A 26,401-nucleotide genomic window follows, 5' to 3' on the forward strand; every position below is an offset into this window, starting at 1 on the left:
CTGTCAAAATGTTTAACCCAAGAGGCAAGACATTTAGTTCCATTCTGTTCCACATTTTTGGTTAACTTCAACTGAGATCTTAACTGGTCCCACAATCGTTTAGGTATTCTTGTCAGCTTCTTAACACTTGAAATTGCTTGGAGTATGTCCCCTGGATACCAGACACTTTTTTAAAAATTTATTTATTAAATGAAGACATGAAAGCCTTGTGGCATTCTTGGGGTCCATTCTGATGACTTAAAGTAAGACTGTTTTTGAAGAAATGGTGATTTGTTTCAATACTAAAATCTAGTCCACAAGAACATTACAAAAATCCCTATCAAATCTATCCCCAAATTAAGACCTACCAGCCCACTGTTATCTCCCATCTGAGACAGGCTCTGCATCATTCACTCTTCGCTACCCCCAGTGGTTCCTCCTAATTCCGCATCACTCAGAAACGCTCACAATATGCCTATCAGTTTGCCCCCCAATTTCACTCTTTATTCAATAAATTTTTATCTCCTATGTGCTGAGTGGTATGGATTTCACTCAAGCCTGCTGCCAGACTTCCAGGAGCCCAACATTTTGACCTGGTTTCTTTTCTGGTTTTAAAAACTGGCTACTCGCCCTACCTAGTCCTCTGGTAAATGGAGAGCCATCACAACGAAATAACCAGTAATTTCTATCAACACCAATGAGCTGTCAGAGTCCCTTATCTGTTTTCTCTCAAATGAGGATCCTTCAACTGTAAGAAGAGAGGGAACGATCTCCTGTATTCTGAAATCTCTCTGCTTCACAGCCTGAACTTCGAGGTCTCCAGAGATAGACACAGGTCTAGAGTCTGCAAGAGGCAACAACTGCCCACGTCCACCAGCGAGTTCACAGAATCTGGTCGGGCTCTTTGCCCCACTGTGCAAACACGACACACTGGTCTGCTAGTAGGTCAGCTCTCTAGGCAGCTACTTTGCACCTTTCCTTGTTGCAAAGCAACAAGATTCCTTGCCAGTGCCAACAGTGCTGTGCTGCCTTCGGGACGCTCCAGGGAATAGGAAAGGCTGCTCGCCCAAGAAACATCCTTCTTCTGGCCCCTCCACTGATGCTGAGCTGCTCCTTCCCTCCCTCAATTCTGCCCTCTGCTCCTTCTTGCCCCGTATGTTGTGTTCTTCTATCAAGCTTGAACTCCCTTTCACCTTGACCTCATTTATTTTTCTAATTCTAAGAATTCCTTAACTAAAAATAGACATTTTTAAGATTTTTTGCTATTAGTTTCAGGAGTAGAATTTTGAGGATTTATCAGTTGCATATAACACCCAATGCCCATTACATGAAGTGCCCTCCTTAATGCCCAACAACCAGTTACCCCTACGCCGACATACCTTCCCTCCAGCAACCCTCAGGTTGTTCCCTAGAGTTAATAGTCTCTTAGGATTTCCTCCTTCTGTTTTCATCTTCATTTCTCCTTCCCTTCCCCATGTTCATCTTTTTTGTTTCTTAAATTCCACATGAGTGAAATCATATTGTATTTGTCTTTCTGATTAATTTCGCTTACCATAGTAACCTCTAGTTCCATCCATGTGGTTGCAAATGGCAAGTCTCTCCTTTGATGGCTGAGTAATATTCCACTGTATATCTATACCACATCTTCTTTATCCATTCATCTGTTGATGGATATCTGGGATGTTTTCGTAGTTTGGCTATTGTGGACATTGCTGCTATAAACATTGGGGTGCAGGTGTCCCTTTAAATCACTATACTTGTATTCTTTGGATAAATACAAGTGCAACTGATGGGTCATAGGGTAGCTCTATTTTCAACTTCTAGAGAAACTTCCATATTGTCTTCCAGAGTGGTTGCACCAGCTTGCATTCCCACCAACAGTGGAGGAGGGTTCCCCTTTCTCCGCAACCTCACCAGCATCTGTCATTTCCTGACTTGTTAATTTTAGCCATTCTGACTGGTGTCAGGTGGTATCTCATTGTGGTTTTGATTTGTATTTCCCTGATGCTGAGAGATGTGGAGCACTTTTTCATGTGTCTGGTGGCCATCTGGATGTCTTCTTTGCAGAAATGTCTGTTCATGTCCTCTGCCCATCTCTTCATTGGACTATTTGTTCTTTGGGTGTTGAGTTTGATAAGTTCCTCATAGATTTTTGGATACTAGCCCTTTATCTGATATGTCATTTGCAAATATCTTCTCCCATTCTGTCAGTTGTCTTTTGGTTTTGTTGACTGTTTCCTTTGCTGTGCAAAATCTTTTGATCTTGACGAAGTCCCAATAGTTCATTTTTTTCCCTTGCTTCCCTTGCCTTTGTCAATGTTTCTAGGAAGAATTTTCTGCAGCTGAGGTCAAAGAGGTTGCTGCCTGTGTTCTCCTCAAGGATTTTGATGGAAGCCTTTCTCACATTGAGGTCTTTCATCCATTTTGAGTCTATTTTTGTGTGTGGTGTAAGGAAATGGTCCAGTTTCATTTTTTTTTGCATGTGGCTGTCCAATTTTCCCAACACCATTTGTTGAAGAGACTGTCTTTTTTCCATTGGACATTCTTTCCTGCTTTGTCAAAGATTAGTTGACCATCGAGTTGAGGGTCCATTTCTGGGCTCTCTGTTATATTCCATTGATCTATGTGTCTGTTTTTGCACCAGTACCATACTGTCTGGATGATTACAGCTTTTTAATAGAGATTGAAGCCTGGAATTGTGATGCCTCCATCTTTGGTTTTCTTTTTCAACATGACTTTGGTTATTTGGGGTCTTCTCGGTTCCATACAAATTTTAGGATTGCTCATTCCTGTTCTATGAAAAATGCTGATGGTATTTTGGTAGTGATTGCATTTAATGTATAGATTGCTTTAGGTAGTATAGACATTTTAACAGCATTTGTTCTTCCAATCCTCAATTTCCCAATTTTTCCATCTTCCTCAATTTCATAACCATTCTATAATTTTGACTACAGATCCTTTACTTCTTTGGTTAGGTTTATTTCTAGGTATCTTACAGGTTTTGGTCCAATTGTAGATGGGTTCGATTCCTTGATTTCTCCTTCTTCTGCTTCACTGTTAGTATATAGAAATGCAACTGACTTCTGTGCATTGACATTATATCCTGTGACTTTGTTGAATTCCTCTATCAGTTCTAGCAATTTTTTGGTGGAGTTGTTTATGTTGTCTACAAAGGGTGAGAGTTTGACTTTTTCACAGATGTGGATGCCTTTTATTCTTTTGTTGTCTGATTACTCAGTCTTAACTTCCAGAACTAAATTGAACAACAGTGATGAGAGTGGACAGGCCTGCTGTGTTCCTGACTTTCGAGGAAAAACTGTTTTTCCCCACAAGGGATGATATTCACTGTGAGTCTTTCATATATGGCTCTTATGATATTAAGGTATTTTCCCTCTGTCCCTAAATGATGGAGGGTTTTTATCAAGAAAGGATGCTGTATTTTGTCAAATGTTCTTTCTGCATCTACTGAGAGAAGGATATGGTTCTGGTACTTTCTTTTATTCATGTGGTATATCACATTGGTTTGCTGATGTAGAACCACACCTGCAGTCCAGGAATAAATCCCACTTAGCTATGGTGAATAATCCTTTTAATATACTGTTGGATCATATTAGCTAGCATCTCAGTGAAGATCTTTATATCCATGTTCATCAAGGATATTGGGATGTATTTCTTTTTAGTGGGATCTTCTCTGGTTTGAGGATCAAGATAATGCTGGCCTCATAGAATGAGTCTGGAAGTTTTTCTTCTACTTCCATTTTTTGGACCAGTTTCAGAAGAGTCAGTAGTAAGTCTTCTTTAACTGTTTGGTAGAAAACCCTGGGAAGCCAACTGGCCCTGGACTCATATTTGTTGAGAGATATTTGATGATTGACTTCATTTCTTTGCTGGTTATGAGTCTGTTCAGATTTTCTAGATCTTCATGTTCCAGTTTTGGTAGTTTTAGATTTCTAGGAATTTATCCATGTCTTCCAGATTGCCTAATTTGTTTGCATATGAGAGAGTTCATAATATTCTCTTATAATGGTATTTCTTTGCTGTTGGTTGTGATCTCTACTCTTTCATGATTCTATTTGGCTCCTTTCTTAAGTCTGGCTAGGAGATTATCAGTCTAGTTTTTTTTTTTTAATTTAAATTCAATTAGCCAACATTTCAGACATGGAGTCCAGTAATATCAGCTGCATGTAACTCCCAGGGTTCATCACATCACTTATTCCATTTAATGCCCATCACACACTCTTTCAAAAAAACCATCTTCTAGTTTTATTGATCTGTACTGTTTTTGACTTCCGTATCATTGTTTTCTGTCCTACTTTTTATTATAAAAATAGACATTTTAAGAAGACTTATTTCTTTATTTTAGAGAGAGAGAACATGTAAGCAAACAGGAGAAACAGACTCCCTCTCTGCTGAGCACAGAGCCCAACACAGGGCTCGGTCCCAGAACCCTGAGATCATAACCTGAGCTAAAGGCAGACACTTACCCAACTGAGCCACTCAGGCACACTTAGACATTTTTTAAAGCCCTCATTTTTCCCCATGGCAAAGAAATGAACTTCATCCTTAACAGATCTGAAAATTCCTCCAAAGTACAAAGGCAATAGGGAGGCCCCTGTGCAGCAGACTGGTCATCTATGAGAACAAAAGCCTGTATGGCTGCCACTGGGGCCAGCCAGAAAACGGGATGTTCTCTACACCTGTTTGGCTGGGGTTCTGAATATCAATAGTTATAAGTCTACTTAGTTCTTCAGCCCCCTTTCCCACTGAGTTGTGCTCATCCTGATAGCAATTAATACTATGCTAAGTACCACCCCTCTCCCCCTGCACAGACATAGCAGATACAGCAGCCCAAAGAAGCCCTGTGCCTCCCAGCATCACCATTCCTAGTGCAATAAGCACCTAAATGACACTCCAGTTACTACCTGCCATGCTGCTTTGTTTTTCCCAGATGCCTCTGCTACAAGGAAGCCTGGCCATCTTCTATTTCTCATTAGACCTCAGAATTCCTCACAAGGTGCCACTTTCTAGGCCAGAGCTTCACATCCCAGCGTGATATATCCCCACCTGAAGTCTGAGCAACCTGAGCCCCTTAATTTAACATTCTCCTCTCAACTGATTCCTGCTAAAATTTTTCCAGAATCTTATCAACTGTATTAAAATTTTTCCAGAATTTACACCTAACAATGGGTCAATGCCAAAAGTCCAATCTACTAGAGATCTTTAGATTGGCTAAAGTGACCTCTGCCTTAAATTTAGTTAAAGAATGGCCATGTTCAACTGGAAGAACCGTATTCTTTAATCCTCACCCACAATCCTCCTCACTGTAACACAACAAACGTGCCTGTCCTTTTGAAGCTTACATTCTAGCAGGGAACAGACAACATATACACCAGAAGTGAGCAAATAATCTAGTTTGTCTCAAACCTCTTGCACAGTGACCCTGAGCACTGAATCCAAGGGCCAGTGACTATCAGGCAAGTTTCAGGAGAGAAGTTGGCGCACGTCAGTAAGGAGATCTCCATTATTCTAAGTACACATTTGCATTAAGCTTTGTCAAAATGTCATCACTTCTGTTCAAATCTCCTCCTATATATTTTCTAGAAACACACCTCAACTCAACACATGGCTTATTTACAATGGAAAAAGACAAGTTATCAAGATAGACCTGAGTTTAAATCCTAACTGCGCTATACTCTGTGTGTCTTCATCATTTCTCAGATAATTCCTCACTGGCTGGTGGGTAAGAACTGAGCAAAGCCAAAGTGACTTTGGACACTTTTCACCTTCCTCATGGAAGGTGAAGGTAACAGAACCAACCTCAGAAATATTGCCAAGAGTAAACAAAATGGAACAACTGATCCCAAAATCAGGATCCCCAATTATCAATTACTAAGGTATAAAAAAGTGACCAGTCTTCAAATGAAGTAGAAATCGAATAAATGTTATTTCCTTCCCGTATGTACATGCCTGTGTTTTCTTCTTTGGGGGGAGTTTTTGGTTTCTTTTGGTGTAGGCCACTTTCCAAAGCACCTAGTCATTGGATAGAGGGTAAGCCTCTGCTCTGCTCCCCAACCCCACCATCCTGGTGCTCTGCTCACAAGGGTACCAAGCCCACTGCTATTTCTTATTTACATCTCCATGTCCTCTGAGGGAGGGCAGGAGACACATCTTCTTAACTGGAATCACCAGAACCTATGTGATCCCCTCAATGCATGGAGACATGGGCTCTGAATGCAAAATCCCCAAATCCCAGCTCTAACACTCACCAGCTACACCATCCTCACTAACTTGCTTGGCCTCTCTGGGCCTTGGTGTCCTCATCTGAAAGAGGACAAAGTAACAGCAGCTGCCGTGTCGGGTTGTTGTGAGCATAAACTACAGTCAGCACATGGAGCACTTCCCAGAGTTGCAGCAAAGTCACACATGTGTATGTGTGTTATACACTTGCACATGTGTGTCAATAATTCCAGCCAACAGTTTTACACACACACACACACACACACACACACACAGAGTTCGTCTTTTATTGAAAACTACAGACATATTTTCAATACACAAGCCTAGGTGCTGAGGCTATGATTCATTAACTTAAAAACTAGTTTAAAAAAACAAAGTTGGGTCCTTCCAAAGTATCTTAAAATTTCTCTTTTGTTTATTGAATTCTTTTGGGCTCAAACACCACCATTAAGATCCCTTCTTTTCTTCACTCTTTTTATTATGTAAACATAACCTCTTTCACGGGGCTGGCACTTTTATTATTATTCTGATTGTTCTTACTTTAATTGACTTTTGATATGTTAGGCAACTTCTTCTCCAATTCAAATTCTAAGAAGTTGTCTGACCTATGTTCTACACTTCCATTTTTTCCCTCCGTTAGTGAGCTATGTCAGCCAAAGAGCCAGACCTATCTGCCAAACTCAACCACTGTGTTATATCCCTTCACTGTAATAATTTTAATAGGACCATTAATTTGTAACAATGTGGCTAAATGCTATTTCCAGTAAAAGATCTGATAACTCATTCATTCAACAAGTATTTGGTGAGCCCCCGCTCTGGGCCAGACACTGCTCCAGGGTCTGGGAAGGCAACTGTGAGACAATGATCAAAAGACCCCGCCCCCTTAAAATGATACTGTTGGCGGAGGGAGGAAGAGACAAGACAATGGGCAATAAACCTAACGCAATCACACTCCCTTCCTGTTAGCCACTACACGTTTCTCTAAAAAGTCACTGTGTTATGCAAAAATCACACAATAAACACCAGAAGCCATATGAGGGGGCAAAGGCAGGAACCTAGTAAAAACGACCACAATCTTAAACACACTGAGTGATTAAGAAATACACAAATACTACAATAAACGTAACACTTTACTGCAAAAAAATAGAACCTGAAGGGTGCTTGAGGAAGCGGACATGGGGACGGCAGCTTGTGAGCAACTGTGGAGTGGTAGGATTATCTGAGATCAAAGTTGGAACACATGGGGACAGAATGTGCCTCGTGAAACAAGACAGGAACGGAGGCAGCCGGGAGACGTTTCAGGGGTGTGCATGTGTGCGCCGTATATTCCTCCATGGCTCGGCTCAGCTGGGTACAGTTTTCTGCATCCATGTAGCGCTTTTGCAAAGGCAATTACACATAAGCAAATCGGAAGTCCGTGTTATGCTCAAATGGTTCCGTACTATATCAAGCACATTGAAACAAACATGTGTTTTAAAACCAAGTGGCATACAGAATTGGGAGTATAAGGTGGTAATTGCTGTGAGAAACTACAGCAGGATAATAAGGACAGCTAAGAATTAGGGTATTGTTGAATTTTTTAATGTATTCTTCTCTACTACTATTTTCATTCTATATGTACTGCTAATAAAAACCCCTGAGTGCACGACATTTATGCACAAGCCTGCCATCCTTCTGGTGCTTCTTCCAGCCTTCCCAATTGTATGCTGTGGTCCCAGGGCCTCCCAACACTGTGCCCACTGCTCACAGCCCTTCCACAGGGCCTCAGAGACTTTTTACTATTCCATCCAATACGATTCTATGCATTAAAATGACAGTCTAGTATTTCCAAGTCAGCCCCGCATGTGATGAACGAGCCCAAACACATCTGAATGTCCCCCATCAGGTTGGTTTGTGTCCAGGAATCCACAGATTCACCCTGGCAAAAAAAAGGGGGGTTGATTATCTTCTCTTCACACATTCCCTGTGGTCAAGACGCTGTTGAGAACTTTCAGCTGTTTCACATACTTGGAGAACTTCACTCCAACTCAGTACAGCCCATTCCCAACTTCCTTTTCCACATCTGCTCATTCCTTATTCTAACCCAAACTAACCCCTAACAAGACTCCAAAACTGTAATCACAGCTTTCCATCAAACCCGCCAATTGTCTACCATAAATGTGTGCTGCTCTAATAACCAGAAAGCTTTCAGTTCTTACATATCAAAGTTGATAACCAAACAAGGATTTGGATATGAAGCTTGGGGAAGGGGGAAGCAGGCAGAGGGACTAGGGGGCATGTGCACAGTAAACCCCAGGAGGCAGGCCCTGAGCAAGCAATGGCAGGGACGGTGGGGAAGCCGGGGCAGTGGGACACCCAGGAAGGCTCCCTGAGCCGGCTTCCCATCCTACCATCCCCTAGCTTGGTGATTTCCTGTCTTCATGTTGCAATGAGGCAAACATTAAATCTTTTGTGCTGTCAAAACATGGAGATTTTAAGCTGATTGCTCATCTCCCTGTTACACCCTTCTTACACATCTGATGAAGATAGCTTCTGTCAGTGTTTAATTAAATCAGATTTGATTAAGGCCTTACTTGGGGACCCTACTTTGTGTTTCCTAATCTGAATTGGATCTTTTCTGTTTCTCAAAAGGCTTTTTCAGCCACAGCTGCTGCCGGGGTAATTAGGGTACGATGCCCCTCCGGGCAGCCAGGAGGTTGAGCTGGATCACAGGCCCATTCAAGCTTTCCAGGGGTGAGTGTCCTTGGTCAGGGTCCAACAAGCACTACCCGTCCAGGGGCGGGTTTCTCTGACGGGACATCGGGGCTCTGGGGATCTCCTGTGCTGTTGGCATGTGCTACTATCCCATTTCTGATGGTGTTCTCACACCTACACATAGAATAAGGTTTTTCCATTACTATTTGACACACTAAGAAGTACTCCAACCCATTCAAATCAATCTCAAATTGCTCGTGGGAGGGGAAATTAGAACAAGTCCTCTGAAAAGCAATTTGGCAATATCTACCCAAGTTCTAAGTGCACAGACCATCTGACTCTGGAATTTATCCTGCCGATACACTTGCACATGTGCAAAATGGCACACATACAAAGTTATTCATTGTAGCGCTGTTTATTACAGCCAAGAAGAAACCAACTATTCTTCTACAGAGCAGAGGACTGAATAGAAGTTTCTACATACATGCAATGCCGTACTATGCAGCTGTTAAAATAGGAAGCACTTTATTTACTAAAATGCAAAGAGCCTCAAGAAATATTAAGTGAGGGCGTCTGGGTGGCTGAGTCGGTTAAGTGGCAGCTACCGTCAATTCAGGTCATGATCCCAGGTTCCTGGGAGCCTCACATCCATCCAGCTCCCACTGGCTCACTCTTTCAAATAAAAAAAAAAAAAAGAAAGAAAATATTAAGTGAGAAGTAGTGCATATAATAGATTATATTTTTTTTTATTCTAAGAAGGTAAATTATACTTTTTCTCTATTCATAAAAACAGAGGGAATTAGTAACACTGATTACGTGTAATGGCAAACTGGTGAGTTTGCAGAATGGGAGAAGAGAATATTGCCAGAGAGAAGAAGGTAGGATATTTCACTACACTGTTCAAGGTTAGAGCCAGGTGAATGTGCCACTCTTTCAAAAAAACAAAAACAAAAACAAAAAAACCCACCAGTTTAATTAAACTACTTTAAAAATTTGGAACAAAAGTTGTATACCTTTTGGAATACCATCCTCACCCTGAAAGCAATGGTTGTATGCCAATCTAGGAGGGAGACTTTGGGCACACTGGGTCCAGTGGACCCCTGCTCCCCTCTTCCTGTCTCTATTCAAGCTCCACCCACTCCAATGTTGACCCCTTTGTAATTCTTTAGGTAGCCTCTCCTGTCTCCCCATTATAAACTGTCAACTCACACAGGTGCTGCCACCCAGGAACCAGCACAGCCCTGCTGTCCCCTAGAACTGGCATGTGACCGAAAACCACAACCAGCATCCACAACAGCCATGGCTGGGTGACGAGGCTACATGTCCCTATTATGTTTTTGTCAACGACTAAATCTGAAGAATTCTTCCAGAAGCTCCACCAGCTTCCAGCTCCCCTGGACCCAGAGCCCCATTTATAGTTTTTCAACAGTACATACTGCATTTATTCCTCGGAAATATTTTCTAAAGAAAAAAATTAAGCCAGTCACCACTTTACTTACTGTATTCTTCCTTCTAGAATTTAACCCATACAAAAAACTAACTATATACAACCTCGGGTCTTGCGTTAGGTTGCAGTGCTTACAGTCTTGGAAAACTCAGCTCCAAAAATGCTAGGTTGGACTCAAGTTTTGAGAGCCAACTAATTTTTTTATTATTGTGTTACGTTAGTCACCATACAGTACATCATTAGCTGTTGATGTAGTGTTCCATGATTCGTTGTTTACATATAACACCCAGTGCTCCATGCAATCCATGCCCTCCTTAATACTCACCACCAGACTCACCCACCCCCCAACCAGAACCCTTGGTTTATTTCCCAGAGTCCATAGTCTCTCATGCTTCGTCTCCCCATCTGATTCCCCCCCCTTCATTTTCCCTTTCCTTCTCCTAATGTCCTCTACCCTATTCCTTATGTTCCACAAATAAGTGAAAACAATATGATAATTGACTCTCTCTGCTTGACTTATTTCACTCAGAGTAATCTCCTCCAGTCCCATCCATGTTGATGCAGAAGTTGGGTATTCATCGCTTCTGATGGCTGAGTAATGTTCCACTGTACATGTGGACCACATCTTCTTTATCCATTCATCCATGGAAAAGCATCTTAGCTCTTTCCACAGTTTGGGTATTGTGGATGTTGTTGCTAGGAACATCGGGGTACATATGGCCCCTCTTTTCACTACATCTGTATCTTTGGGGTAAATACCCAGTAGTACAATCACTGGATCATAAGGTAGCTCTATTTTTAATTTTTTGAGGAACTTCCACATTGTTTTCCAAAGTGGCTGTATTCCCACCAATAGTGTAAGAGGGTTCCCCTTTCTCCACATCCTCCCCAATACATTTTTTTTGCCTTGTTGATTTTGGCCATTCCTACTGGTGTAAGGTGGTATCTCAATGTAGTTTTGATCTGAATCTCCCTGATGGCTAATGATGCTGAACACTTTTTCATGTGCCTGTTAGCCATTTGTATGTCTTCTTTGGAAAAGTGTCTGCTCATGTCTTCTGCCCATTTTTTGACTGGATTATTTGTTTTTTGGGTGTTGAGTTTGAGGAGTCCTTTTAGAGATCTTGGTTATCAGCCCTTTGTCTGTAGTGTCATTTGCGAATATCTTCACCCATTCCCTAGGTCACCTCTTTGTTTTGTTGACTGTTTCCTCTGCTGTGCAGAAGCTTTTTCATCTTGATGAAGTCCCAAAAGTTCATTTTCCCTTTTGTTTCCCTTGCTTTTGGAGAAGTGTCTTGAAAGAAGTTGCTGTGGCTGAGGTCGAAGAGGTTACTGTCAACTAACTTTAGAAGAATGAGAAGTCTTACAAAAGAGGTTATTCAACCTCCTCATTGGTTTCTACTTCAATCAGTATTTGAAAATTCAAAACTTTTTTTTTAAGATTTTATTTATTTGACACAGAGAGATAAGTAGGAGGAGTGGGAGAGGGAGAAGTAGGGGGAGTGGGAGAGGGAGAAGCAGGCTTCCTGCCAAGCAGGGAGTCTGACACAGGCTCAATCCCAGGACCCTGGGATCATGACCTGAGCCAAAGGCTGATGCTTAATGACTGAGCCAGTCAGGTGCCCCTGAAAAACAATTTTTTATCCGAGCATAAGCATTGGACTTTGTGTGTCTTTTCTCTCACATGAATGTCCCATGGCAAATCAATCTCATCTCTATTTTTGTTTTAAAAAATGCTTTAGTTTTTTAAACATGCCTGGGAATACTTCATTAACTAGTGGTCAGAATAAGTTTTTTTTTTTTTTTAAAGATTTTATTTATTTATTTGACAGAGAGAGATCACAAGTAGGCAGATAGGCAGGCAGAGAGAGAGGAAGGGAAGCAGGCTCCCTGCTGAGCAGAGAGCCCGATGCGGGACTCGATCCCAGGACCCTGAGATCATGACCTGAGCCGAAGGCAGCGGCTTAACCCACTGAGCCACCCAGGCGCCCCCAGAATAAGTTTTAATATGAGCTACGAAAACCTCAGTGAAAATGAAGAACAGGGGAATGCTAATTCTAACAAGACTTGTGACTGTGGACCAGCTTTCCCCCATGGTCACGACTGGGCTTCAGCCAAGTGTTGGCTGAGTCACAGCCATATTTAACCTCACCATTTGTCTTTGGGGTAAAGAATGGGCAGGAGCGAAAGAAATCATGGTAAACATCAGAACCCCAGCACTACTGCGGAGTCATCAGCTGAAATGAAAGACAAGCAAGACACATCTGGGCTTACTATTCACACCGCCCAGACTGTGTGACTTCCTACTTGTTATCCTCAACTGCTACCAGACAGCCAGACCCCAATGGTCGTAAAGCTGCTGGAACGGGAGAAGAATTTATTAAACATCTAAGCTAATCACAGATAAGCTAAAGGACACTAGCCAAATACAAGGGCTCCTGCCTGACCTGTTTCCAGAAGGCGGTTCTGCCTTCAGGCAAACACTACTTTTTAGACAAACCCTGAAGTGTGAGGATGAGAACAATTTAATGCTGAATTTGTAACTGTCATCATCTGAGGGCTTGTTCTGAAGCCGGCTGTCCTGCCCTCATGAGGACCAGCCCCAGGTAAAGCTGAGCTCACTTAATAGGCCTGCCCCCTAGCCCCACCCTCGGATCCTGTGGGGCCAACCCCTGTCCCGCCAAGGCAGCACGTAAGGCACGCGGGCTCCAACGTGTGTGAGCAGACTGACGTGTGTGGCGCTCAGCCAGCCTGGAGGGGACAGCACCATACCAGGTGACAAACAGGACCCACCACTCTAGTCCATTCCCTAAGTGTCCCCAGTAGGTTCATGACTTGCAGGCTGAACAGCTCAGTCCATGCAAGACCTGACACCACAAGCCGGTCACAGGCTACTGCTCAGCTTCCAAGCGTGCTCACCATCACTTCATCCAACACAGACGTGAGCCTGGCGTGCTCACCGATCCATCAACATAAACCCACCACAATTGTCAGGAATTTCCAGGGCCCACCTCCTTCAAGGAGAAGATCAGCTTCATAAAGAGGGGAGCCCAGGAAGAAACACAAGCGTTCATCAAGGGTCATTTAACAGCACAGTCCACTGGGAGCCCCCTGATGCCTCCAAAGTCATAGAGGCCAGTACTTTCAAGAAAAGGCAAACCCTTTCTACAGCTTATTTTTAGGGCTTCCCAGGAGCCTGGGTTCCAGAGCTGAGGCCCTTCAGCGGGCTCATTCCGTGACTTAACCATCTGCTCTTCTTGATATGGAAAGTAGGGCCAAATCAGAGAGCCCCCTCTTCCTCCTCAGCCACGTGGGCCAATGCTGGCCCAAGGAAGCCCTGCCATCTCTCGGAGCTCCGTCAGACACACGAGCCCCCTATTTATAGATGCCCCATCCGCCCACCCCTCAGGCACTTAAAAGAGCCTGGGTTCCTCCTAATCCAGGGGCAGCACAGATGCGCGGTGACTGTCCGCATTTGCTCGCACAGAAAACCTAAAAATTACAAGCAACAAGCTGCTGCAGGGCAGCTCCTGAGTACCAGCATTCTTTCCTTCCATGGTTTATGTCAATTCATGAAAACATGTGTGAAGCATCTGCCTTTTTATTTAAACAGAAAGCAAGGGCTCAGATTGCCGTGCTGGTTAACCCCACAGCTAAATCAGGAGCTCCGTCGATGGGAGGGGCACCCTGGAGTTAGGTCACCGCAGCTGCCCCGGCCACCAGCTGCCCAGGAGGCCTCCCCGTGAACCGAAGGGGAGACAGTCAACACCGGAGCAAGGCCAAAGGCTTAGCGGAAGAGGAACGGTTCCTTCTGACTTCGCTGCCGGGGCGTCGGATTCCAAAGTACTCTCGACTGAAGAGAGGAACGGCACATTGTAATTATTTTAAAATCCCTTTTACTGCATCCAGTGTTATTTCACAACATTTTCCTTGAATTTGATACGGGTAAGAATTTAATATGTTTACGGCCAGACCAACTGTAAAACGAATAAGCCTTAATTTTATTCAAAGTTCTTCTGAGAGCCCTCTATTTTCTCTTCCTTTTCCTCTCCCACTAACATGGAGCCTTCCCCTCCAGCCTGCTGTTTTCGTCCTCCTACTTAGAAGAGTGAAATTCCCATCTGGCAAGAGAATGTAGTCTCTGACCAAAGGGTCTGACTTCTGCATGCCTCCCGTGCACACGTTTTCATCGTAAGCCTCAACTCCCGTTACCTCGGTTTCACTGGGGTACCCCCAAATCTCAGCCAAGGTCTGGAGTACAAAGCGCTCGAACCCATGTGGAGAATCTTCAGACTGCGTTCACAAAAGCAACATGTGTGCTTTCTTAAAAAAAAAAATTAAAATGAAGAGCAACAGAGAATAAAGCATTTTGTTCTTTGGTCTTTCTACCCCGAAAGTCTTTACTTGGAATGAGACACATTCTAGACGCTAAGCTCTGTGAAATTCCTTTTCAGAACACATTAGAACACGAAGCTGTGGGGAAGCATCTATCCTCAGGGCTGACCCCACCACTCTGAACCTAATCCGAAATGGGGACGTACGTTTAAATGCAAGGAGATGCCCGGCCGCCAATTTCCGCCACCTACCTACAGGAGCAAAAGGCAGCGCATCGTGGAGACCAAAAATGATGACTTTTGGTGGGAAAACTGAATATGGTTTCTTACATTATGCTTAATAATATGCATTAATAGGTCTAATGCTTTTCCTGTTTGTTAAATGTAACACTTTTCAGCCCCAATTTCTTGAATGCATAGTAACCTTAAAATAAATAAAACCTCAACACCAAAAAAATTTCCAGGCCAGTAAATAGTACTTGATTAGATGCACTTCAAGAAAATAAAAAGTTGGTAAAAGAAATTAAGGCCAACATTATAATCATCTCTAAGGCAGTTTGTTTGCTGACTGGCTTGTTTTCCCAGTATCTGGCAAGGGAATGTCACTGAAAGTTCCCCATTTGTCTTCTTCCTCTCTTAATCCTCTGCCAGTTCTTACATCTCTATGGCAGCAATAAGAGACAAGGCACGTGGTTAAAGAAATTTCCAAAAGATAGAATCTCATGAAAGAAAAACTTTTGCATATGGGCATATATTCTGGGTCCTCCGGTATCTCTCACCAAGGGGGAAGAAGTTTAAATTGAATTAAGGAAGCTGGTCTCCTTGGTTTTGACAACCAAAACCTGTCTGTTCTTTTGAACAGACCACAGAACACTGGATAAGTCAAGGGGGTAAGAGGTGGGGAGGCCACTGCAGGCAGAGAGAAGGGCACGGGAGGGCCCTGGCCAGCAGGAGGAAGGGCATGGGCTCTAGTCTAAGGGCACCGATGTGGCTGGACGGCAAGGGAGGGGGTGGGCCTTGAAGGCAGAAGAATGTCCTGGGCAGATCTTCATTTCTGAATTTCATGGCTAAATTTCCTTTCTAAATTTCATGGCTAAAAATGACACCCATGTCCAAGCTACTCAGACACTTAGGGCGTTTGAGTCTTGTTTGAAAAATTTATTTCCAGCTGATTCACAAGTTAAGCAATACGGAAGGCCAGGAGATCATCTGATGACCGTTCAATTAGATCATCAACCTTCATCAAGGAGACTGGATTCCTTTCACTTGCCGGGATGCCGTGGCAAGGGAAGGAGCAGCACCACCCTTTGTGGTCTTGGAAAAAGAATCACTCGCTGGTGGAGCAAAAAGGCCTGCAAATGAGAATCAACAACTGTAGATACCTCAGGGTTTGGTATTTCTTTTAGGATTTGAGAAACACGCTGATAATTTTAATCCTATTGGAAATGACTAACAATGTTACTGGAGTTTATGCTAAATATAGATTTACTGCAGCCTGGCAAACTTTAAGACCTCAACCAATTAAATATTTATTGCCTTAATAAAACAGTTCAAATGAAATGAAGCTGAAAAGATACAGTTTGTCCTCAGCGACAAACCGAAGCATACAATTTAAATTTTAATGATGTATGAATAGATCCTTGCACACTAAGTCATTTTTATAAAGTCCAATGATCTCTTTTCTTCCCCATTCTCTCACTGACAGCCCAATCAACTCTCATCCTACACCCCTACTTCTTGTTTTTGTGATTACCTATCAGAGAAGACTCATAGGTAATTTAATTCTGTCACTATTTGGTGACTAAGAAATAAAATCAAAACTGACAGAAATATATGCAAGGTAAGAATATACAGGGGCTGTGTGAGAACCTTCCCAATGAGCAAATTAGCACAAACACCTAGGATTCTGGCAGATGACTTTCTCTGGTTGCTTTGGGCTCGAAGCCTGCCCCACCACAGCCTGAGCTGTTCACACGGAGAAAGGGGCACTCCGCAGAGGCCCAGCATTCCCCTGAAACATTGAGGACCTTCCAAAAGAAATGGACATGTCCAACCCCTGTCCTGTAGTCTCTGCTCCCCAGGCCCCTGGTACCCCCTTCTAGGTTCCCCCTCCAGGTTCCATGTCTGTTTTGCACAGAGGAGTGGCCTGGGAGAATGAGCCTTGCCCTACCCACTGCAGAGCACAGGGGAGGTACAGCAGGGGCTACAAGGTCAGCAGCAGCACTACCCCCACACTGTGAGGCCCTTTCAAGACCTATGGTATACCATCAGCCGAGTACTCTCCTAACAGCCTCAACTGACCTCTGGGAGCTTCCATTTCCCCAAACCCCATCCACTGCCATCTTTCTTAGGGAGCATGAGAGCCACAGACAATGTTCATGAAATCCCCTACCCAGGCCCAGCCCATAGAATGTGCTAGATAAACATGGCAGGGGGGCTGCTACTGTCCTCGCAGTTGTCATCACCACTGGCAGCCAGCTGGGGCCACTGGCCTGCCCCCCAGGGTCTGGGGATGAGCTAACCTGGGTAGACAAGTGACCCAGTGGCCCTGGGTTAAGGGAGGAGCTCCTCCTGCATTGTCCTGGTGTCGCTCTGGTCCTTCTTGATACCTTGTGCTCTGGAACACTCTGCCAAATTTAGTTACAGAGAGAAATGTAAGGTCCCTCCCCCACCAAAAAAATGTCCTTTCTGCACTCTGGAAGACGGAGTCCTAGAGATGGACATGTGGAGGTCAGAAGGATTTGGTTTTCCAACTCCTCTATTAGTAGGACTTTTAGGTCCATGTACTTCACAGTGAAAATCCGTTTTATCATCTTAAAGCAGGAAGGACTCCCTCCCTGAGGCCGCACAAGGAGCTGTTCACAGAAACCTCTATGTGGCTCCTCCTGGGCTCATTCCATGATACCCCCCCAAGATCGGTCGCCTTCAGACCGTGTTCTGTCAGTCTCTCCTAGTAGCGCTCCGAGGGTGGGAAAGGAGGTAGGCCTGCTGATGTCAGCATGCACCCCTGAAAGACTGTACGACCAGAAGCAAGCTGTCCAAGGTTTCAACTCTAAGCTCAACTTTGCTTCAAAGGCCAATTTAAAATAGCATTTTAAATTGGGCTTTAAAATTACATAGGCAAATTCACAGTGACAGAAAGTAGATTCATGGTTACAGGGCTGAGAGAGGGAGAATGGGGAGTTACTGCTTTTGGGTACAGAATTCATTGGGGAAGATCAAAGTTCTGGAAATGGTGATGACACTGGTCCAACACTGAATGTAACTAGTATTACAGAATTGTATGCTTAAAAGGGCTAAAATAACAAAGTCTGTTATATGTATCTTACCACAGTGACATTTAATTGAATTATATACAGAATATGGCAAGTGCTAGAGAATAAGGAGAACTCAAGCATTTCAATCAGTTTAAGTGTGCCTTAGAACTGGCCATGAAGGACGTCTATAAACCTTAGAACTGGCCATGAAGGACGTCTATAAGCCTTAGAACTGACCATTAAGGACATCTATAAACCTTAGAACTGGCCATGAAGGACATCTATAAGCCCGGGCTGCCTAGCATTATGGGTGTGGCTAGGATTGATAAATGGAGATGTGACCCCGGGAGGATCCATCTCAACTCCAAAATCAATTCACCATCCACAGGGAGAGCAGCCCCCCGTCTCCCCAGACTGCGAAGGAGTATGGGCTCCCTGGTCCCATCAGCAGCTGGGGCCTCAGAGCACAGCCCACACAACAACCTGGTGCCATGTTCCAGGCTCACATTAAAAACAGGCCACACTTACTGCTTTCTTCATCAGGGAAATCATTATAGAAACCTCTGGGAGGGAGCCACAGGCTCATCAGGGTCTCTCTGCATGCCCCCCTGCAGGTGAATCAGAACACAGGTGGTACTGGGCCATTCACCTGGGAAGCACATATCTTCACCTCTGGGCCAAGGGGACAGCGTCGGCCACCCAACTTAAGGCCACCTTTTGCAAACACCACCAGACACTAACTTTGGGCTTATGATGGAAAACATGAAGAGCCCATCTTTTTGACAGGGTTCTGATCACTATTACCAAAAACTAGAGCATTTCAATTATACAACCGAGTTTCTGCGAGGCGGGCACTCCTCTGGTCCTGGTTCTGGCCCCGCCCATTGATGGCTGTTCCCCTGAGTCCTTCTTGGAAACAGGGTTCTCCACGCGGCCTTGGTGAGCAGAGGCCCTGGCCAGCCTCTGGGGACAACTTCACTGGTGAGCTCTCTGGGACACATGTGCCAAAGCCACGTGCCGCCAGGCAGTGAGCAAATTCTATCATTCACTCTTTTTCACGTATTGGATTTTATGTTCCTTTCACTATTAGATTTCCACACCTAATCAATATTTTTTGTCCTTAATATTACTCAATAGTAAATTCTTACTAATTAAAGCAAAAAATCTGAAATGACTGTGGCAAAAGCTATTTTGACTATTATAAAATTGCTTTAAGAGCCAACGCTTCTCTCTACCTTCAGTCTTGCTTTAGGGGGGAAGCAATCCACCTGGGCAACTCTTCCCCAGACCCCCATCTACCTCCCCATGAGGAAAATGTCACGAGAACCTTCCAAGACCTTTAGATAGCTTTCCCAGCTGTTCAAGAATAAATACGACTGTTTCCTCAACGCTTGTCAATCACCCTGATCTTAAATCGTGTGCATTTAAACAGCGTTTAGTTGTTTTTTGTTTTAAGAATGGCAGCAGCTTTTCCCTTTAGAGTTTGCCCCATTTCTATAAGTTTTAGTTTAATTTTAAATAGAACTAAGGTCATTTTTATTTTCTCGGTAAGTAGCTTTATCTTACATTGTTCTCTAAATGCGTGGATGAACATAATGGAAGGCCCTTGCATTTGTACAGATACCCTTATTATAGTTGTTTAAAAGTGCTAAAGAAAGGGCACTGTTTGAGAAGATCTTCTGTCCCCTGCCCCCCTCCCCCTAAGGCCACAGCCCCAGCCCTGTTAATATCCCCCACCTTGCTGACTCTGTGGGGTAGGGAGAGGGACAGTCCTGGTTATAATTAGGCAAGTACAGAGCACACTTTATACAACAGGCTCAATTCCTACTCTACAACTCCAGTGATCCATTTGTCACCCCACAGATGGCCCATCAGGGCCATATCTATTTTAGGAGTGTCTCAGTGGGAGGGAGAGGGAGGTCAAGGGAGCAGCCATTGCTGGGAGCAAGGCAGCAGGCAGGTCAATCTGCCAATGGTGGAACAGTAGCCTTCATTTAGGTTCTAAAGCAGAAGAGTGTCAGACAATTCTGGAATAAGTTAAGTACTCTCTCATTTGGGGAGGAGGAACCAGAATCTTGGTTCTGCTCTCTTTTTGGAAATTAACTGCTGCACTTGCACTGTCCTGTGCCAGTGAGGCCAGGTTTTGGAGATGCACCCATGGGAGCACCTACTCTATGTTGGGCTCCAAACATTTTCAATGTGGGCATTCTATTACACCAACAAAAAGCAATAATAAAGAAAACATCGGGCACAGTGAATAAGATAAAAACAACCACTGAAAAATAGGAACAAGCGTTCTAGTGGTCAGATCTCTGCGTGCTCTAAGAACTAAAATTCAATGATTAAATATCCTTTTTTAAATGTTAAAATATAAACAGAGCTAAGAAATCAATTGCTTCCTCCTTAAGGATCACATAATTGCCCTTAGAGGAATTACATTATTTTTAGTAACTTTCTTTACAGTAGATCGCAAAGAAATGAACAAAACACTTAAGTTATAAAGGTGAAATTTAAAATGCATTAATTTATCAAAAATGTATGAGGATAGTCTTTTCAACAAATGGTGTTAGAACTGGGTATTAACATGCAAAAGAATAAGCTGGACCCCTACCTCACACCATATACAAACTCATTGGATCAAAGACATAGATGTCAAGGTTAAAATAATAAAACTCTTAGAAAAATACATTGGAGTAAACCTTTATGATATTTATGATTATGATATTTGATATCATTGATATTTGATTAGCCAACAATTTCTTACAGGGCACCAATATCAGAAGAAATTGATTGTAGGTGATGGCGCTCCTGGTCAATGTTCTTTTCTTCTGATCATTTTTCTCATGCTTATTTTTTCTCTAACTGCTCTCTCTTCAACTCCCATGATAGAACTGATAAGGGCCTTCAGGGAAGAAAGGATCTTTGATTTCCAAGTCCTAGTAAGAGTTGGATAAGCCACTATGAAACCACATTTCAAGCAGTGAGCACTATTTCTCCCTAAAGCTACTGCCCAGCTACCAAAGCAGCCCCACCACACCATACAAGCCGGGCTACGGGACAGATATCAAAGCTATGGCTTCTTCCAGTGGCCAGAACTCTGCATCTGATCTTCACTTCTGGGAAAAGTTTCAATTAGCAATAATCGCGCCTCGGATAAACCTCATTGGCTACGATACTGCCACTGCCTGACAGCAAACAATGACCTCTTCCTTCATTCACTCATTGAAACAATAAACATTTATTGAGCATCTATTTATTACCATGCCCTAAAATATACATAGTACTTGGTGCTGAGAACACCAAGATGAAAGGCAAAGTCAAGGAACTCAGACTAGTAAAGGAGTCAACAAGTCAACCATAACACATATGTGGGCATCCAGACCAGGCAGATCAAACGAAGGAGGTTCACTGAAGGAGCAAGCACAGAGCTGAACAGTGAAAGACAACAAGGTGCTAACCAGGTGAGGAAAAGCAGAGAAGGGTCATCAGCATGGAACAGACATGACAAAGAGCAGCAAGGATGAGGAGTTTTTACTGACTCTTAGAACTGCCAACCATGTGTTATTAATAATTAAAACAACTATTCTTGTCTATTTATTGATATCATGCCTACATGTTCAGATCAGAAGCTTGATTTTTTCCAGGCCTTAAAAAGCAGGAGCTAAAGGAGATGAGCATATGCCTCAGCCACACTCAGGAGGAGCACACTCTACTGGAGGAGAAGTGACCCACTGTCAATGGAGGATGGTGGTTCAGATGGTCTCCTCCTGGAAGACAAGGAATTTGGCAGGCTGTCAAGCTCAGCTCCCTAAGAAGCACTAGCCAGGCCTCAACTCAAGCCTTTGCCCTGATTTTAACTGGTTCTATCACCGAAGCTCTCAGGCATAGCTCTCCAGCAGGGAAGTAAGCAAAGCATTTCAGGAGCCCCTCCCAACAACAACAAGGATTGTAGGACCTGTTCAACTCATCTACCACAGACCACTTCCCCAGTCATCGCTCATACACTTTTTACTTACCCAGCCCAGGAATGTGACCCCTTCACTGTGGAGTCAAGAGGCCTGCCCTTTCCAAGGAGGTAAATCACCACACACTCTGGGCTTGATTCCTGGGCTGGGGGTATCCTTGGTCTTCCTCATAATGGACATTCTCCAACTCTGGCCAGATTCTAGTCCCTGTGCTCTTGGCTGCTCCCTGACAAGTCCCCAGCTCTCCAGCCCTCACTCCAGGTGGCCACTGGCACAGCTTCCTGGATGTGAGTCAATTCAGTGCATGGTCTTCAGCTTCATCCTCTGGTGAGGCTACCACCTTTCCCACTTGGTGCCATCAGTGCTCCCATCCACCCCGTGCTCTCTACACCTTTCACATCTCCCTCTCAGCTACCCTGTAACACTTGTCAGCCCTGCCCACAGCATCCCCACCTAGAGGGTTAACCCTTTCAAACACCCCTCTCCTGGGCATGCATTACCATCCAATGATGCAGGCCCTGCCTTGTAAAATCCTGCCAAGGGGGACTGAGTTTTGCCAGACTGATATGCACTTTTCCTCTTAGCGACAAAGGCCATCTTTAAGATTCCACATTTATATCCCCCAATTTTGCACACCATTCAGCTCTTTTCTTCCTTTACAACCGACCATAACCACTGCTCACTGAATTTCCTGCTACTGATTTTAAAGGTTGGTAAAGGGACAAGACAGAAGGTTACAAAGCCTACAATCAGTTTCTTGTTTCTGGTTTTGTGTCCTGTAAGAAATCATTGGCTAATCAAATATCATAAAGGTTTACTCATGTTTTTCTCTAAGACTTTTACCATTTTAACTCCGACATTTAGGTCTTATCCATTGAGTTCGTATATGGTGTGAGGTAAGGGCCCAACCTATGCTTCTGTATGTTAATATCCAGTTCTAGCACCATTTGTTGAAAAAACTATCCTCATCCATTTTTGATAAAGTAATATACTTTAAATTTTGCTTTTACCCTGGAGAAGTAGTCATCAAGTATAGCCCAAGAGCTCTGCAAGGTGGTCTCAGGGCTGTAGGGGGTCTCCCTACAGAAAGTTGAGCAGCCAAGGCCTCACACTCCTTGGCTTCAAACACTCCCTACAGCATTTGCCTTTGTTTCCTCCTAGAAAGGACTGTGCTACTTAAATAGTTGACAATCACTGACAATGTCATCCTACAAGTGTTATGATTACCCTTTTACAGATGAGGACGCTGAGGGGCACAAGTTAAAAAGGAGTTTCAAGACCCCAGCCAAGGACTGGCAGTGCCAGGATTCAAATCCACACTCTGAAACTAAGTCTACACTGAATGTGATTTAACATAGGGTGTCTATAGAGCTCAAAGCAGAGTTTAGTGAAGTAGCGTAACATGCAACAAGAACATGGCTTTGGAGTCAGGCAGACCTCCCTACAAATTCTTGCTTGGCCACTTACATCTGTGTCTTTGTTGGTCTCTGAATCTTTTTGAGTCTCCATTCTTATTTGTAAGATGAGGATGTGGCTACCCATTTTGCAAGGCTGGTAGACTTGAACCTGACTGGAGTAATGAGTGTGAGCCTCCTAAAGCCGTGCTGGGAGCCCATGACAGATGTGCTTCTCCAGCACCAGGGCTGTTACTCCCATGGCGGCTGTTTACGAGCACAGGCAACACCGACAGCGCCTGCGGAGAAATGCGAGTTAGGGAGGCCTAAGGAATTCCTGGAGACTAGAGCTAAAGGAGAATTTGAGAAGTAGTAATTCTTCATTTAAATGCACACTGGCAGGAAGCTCTGTGGCCTTACCAAAGCCTCCTGGGCCTGCCCTACAACTGCTTTTTCAAAACAACAACAACAAGAAACAAACAAACGTCCATGCACATGAGGAGAAGACAAGGAGAGGCAAGTGGAGAGGAAGAGGGCAGCCAGAGGATGGCAGCCATAGCCTTATTCCTGCGTGATCCAGGCAGACCACACACTGCCACTGTCCATCGATGGACACTGGGGGCCTGCTATGTGCAAAACGCTGGACTCATATATGACCTCGTCCCTCAACAGACACAGAAGCATGTATGCTTAGTACATGTTTTCAGGTGGGTGGGGGCCAAGTAGACGGAGGGATGGTGCAATGAACCCAAACGAAAACTCATGCGTGATCTGATTACACTCACTGATGAGTCCCAGTGTGGCCTACCATTAATACACGACCTTCTGCCAACAGCCCTTCTTCTTCACCACCCCCATGAAGGTGGTTTATACACTGTTCTTACTCTCAAGCTGCCAGCCACAACATGCAGCATCATTAACTTCCTAATAACACTCCCTAATGACAGGGGGCAGCAGATCTCAGGTAAAAGACAATCAGATCACATTCATTCATTCCAGGTGAGAATGACTGAGACGAGAGAGGGCAGATTTTCTGAAGAGTTTGCTAGTCTAAGTGCACCTCCTCTGAATGTCACATGTCAGAGCTCTCTGTATCCCTCTCTTGGAAAGGAAAACTATTACGAAAGCAGAATATTTAGCTTTCAAAAACATGAGAATACCAAGGAAGATAGGAAGATGGGTGGGTTGGTGAGCTGCCCAGCTCAGACAGCCCAAATCCCTATCTCTGTGTTGGGCCATATTTCCACAAGTCCATTTGGAGCGGCGATGCCTGTTAATGGCTGTTTGCAGCCAACATGTGACCCAGCAGCAGCTGGCAGGACCCTGTGACAGCCAGCGCTCACTTCCCTCTGCCTCTAAATGCATCTGCAGGTGCCATATTGCTTTAAAAAAAAAAAAAAAGACAAAGCCCCAGTATGAGCTTAGGGCAGATCAACGTCCATCAAAGTACACACTCCTGATATAATTTCCCATCAGGCCATCATCAAGAACCTACTACATGCTTGGTAATGCTGGGCAGATCCCTGCACAGCTGGTTGAACTCCTGGAACCCACAGGCAAACTTGATATACCATGTTTTAAATAGAAACAGCCTTGCTTACTTTAACCAACCAAGAGAGAAAAGGGAAAATATGTATTACGCAATGCCCAGTACCCATGAACCTTAGAGGCACGAATAAGCGTTATTCCTCCCTGAGGACAAGCAGCACATCTGTTCTGTATTTTGACATGTTCATCGTCATAGAAAGGTCCTCACAGCAGGGTCCTTGGGAAGTGTCAATCGTTTGTCCCAAGTTCTACAAATATAGGTCCTGAGCTTTATTCCTCTGTTTTTTATCATCTTATTTTTCACCTGCATTTTACATGTTCAAGAAACACTTAAGATTTTTATTTATTTATTTGACAGACAGAGATCACAGGTAGGCAGAGAGGCAGGCAGAGAGAGAGGGGAAAGGAGGCTCCCCGCTGAGCAGGAAGCCCGATGCAGGGCTCAATCCTAGGACCCTGGGATCATGACCTGAGCCAAAGGTAGAGGCTTAACCCACTGAGCCACCCTGGCTCCCCAAGAAATCCTTCTTTAAGATGTCACACATCCACCAAATAATGGAGCCACAGAAATTAGAACTTTAAGATGTAAATTGGATCCTGCAAGCATTCCATGGCCATCAGTTTGGCTCCTGGTGTGACCGCACCCCACAGCCACCACCATCTAAGAAGGCAGAAGGGGCAAGCAAGAGGAACATCTCCAGAGATTTAAAAATATATTTTGATTTTGTACTAAATCCTTCCACAAATTAAAATTTTCCCTTAAAATATAATTAGACAAAATCGCAGCCTCTGTGCCTTGAGATGGTTTCCATTGAACCACCCGGTTCTATGGGTGCTGTCGGGCCCATTTCCCAGATGCACAGATGGAGATTGGAGAAGTCCGAGGAAACAGCTACTAAGTGGCAGTGCCAAGAATTACACCCAGAAATCCAACCCCCTATCCATTTCTCATTCTGCTTGATGGGGCTGATGTTTTTTATAAGACAGAAATGAATAGTAATGACCTTACAAAAGCCTGAAAATTAAAGAGCATTAGACACATCATTTAGTTGTCCATTGGTTTCCCATCAAAGTGTCACCACGTCTTTGACTTCATAATCCCTTCTAGTGATTGGTATCTCAAAGGACTCAACACCATTCTAGACCAAAGCTGGCAGCTCAGCCACCCTTGGATCTGGGAACAGGAAGAACAGTACCGTGAACACAGGGCACCTTGACTCACCCCGTGGTCGTGCCCCCAGTGCCCTGCTAGCCACCGGGTCAGGGAGGAGAATCCCAGGAGCATACTCGGGCCTTAGTATCATCCAGGAACTTGTCAGAAACCCAGGATCTCTGGTCCCACCCAGACCCACCAAATCCGGGTCTCCAGGGGATACAGAGACTGAAGTTGGAAATACTATCCTTCACGCATCTGCAGCCTCTTGGGTGGTCAGGCCGTGTTATATACAGCTCTCACCTTGTTGGCGTACTGGCCACTGTGCCTGGTCCTTCACACTGCTAGCTCACGTAATCCTATCAACCCTATAAGGTGGACACTGCAATCCCT

General features: G+C 44.1%; 1 protein-coding gene and 1 pseudogene across 5 annotated transcripts in view; both read right to left on the reverse strand.

The window, feature by feature from the left end:
- The window catches only part of FHOD3 (formin homology 2 domain containing 3), a 456,738-nt gene that overhangs the window by 332,981 nt on the left and 97,356 nt on the right, over positions 1 to 26,401 (reverse strand). The gene's annotated exons all lie outside the window — the stretch shown is intronic.
- On the reverse strand, positions 21,016 to 21,141 carry LOC122903763 (annotated as a pseudogene).

The sequence above is a fragment of the Neovison vison genome, chromosome 3 (assembly GCF_020171115.1).
Source record: "Neovison vison isolate M4711 chromosome 3, ASM_NN_V1, whole genome shotgun sequence".
In the NCBI taxonomy this organism is placed as follows: Eukaryota; Metazoa; Chordata; class Mammalia; order Carnivora; family Mustelidae; genus Neogale; species Neogale vison.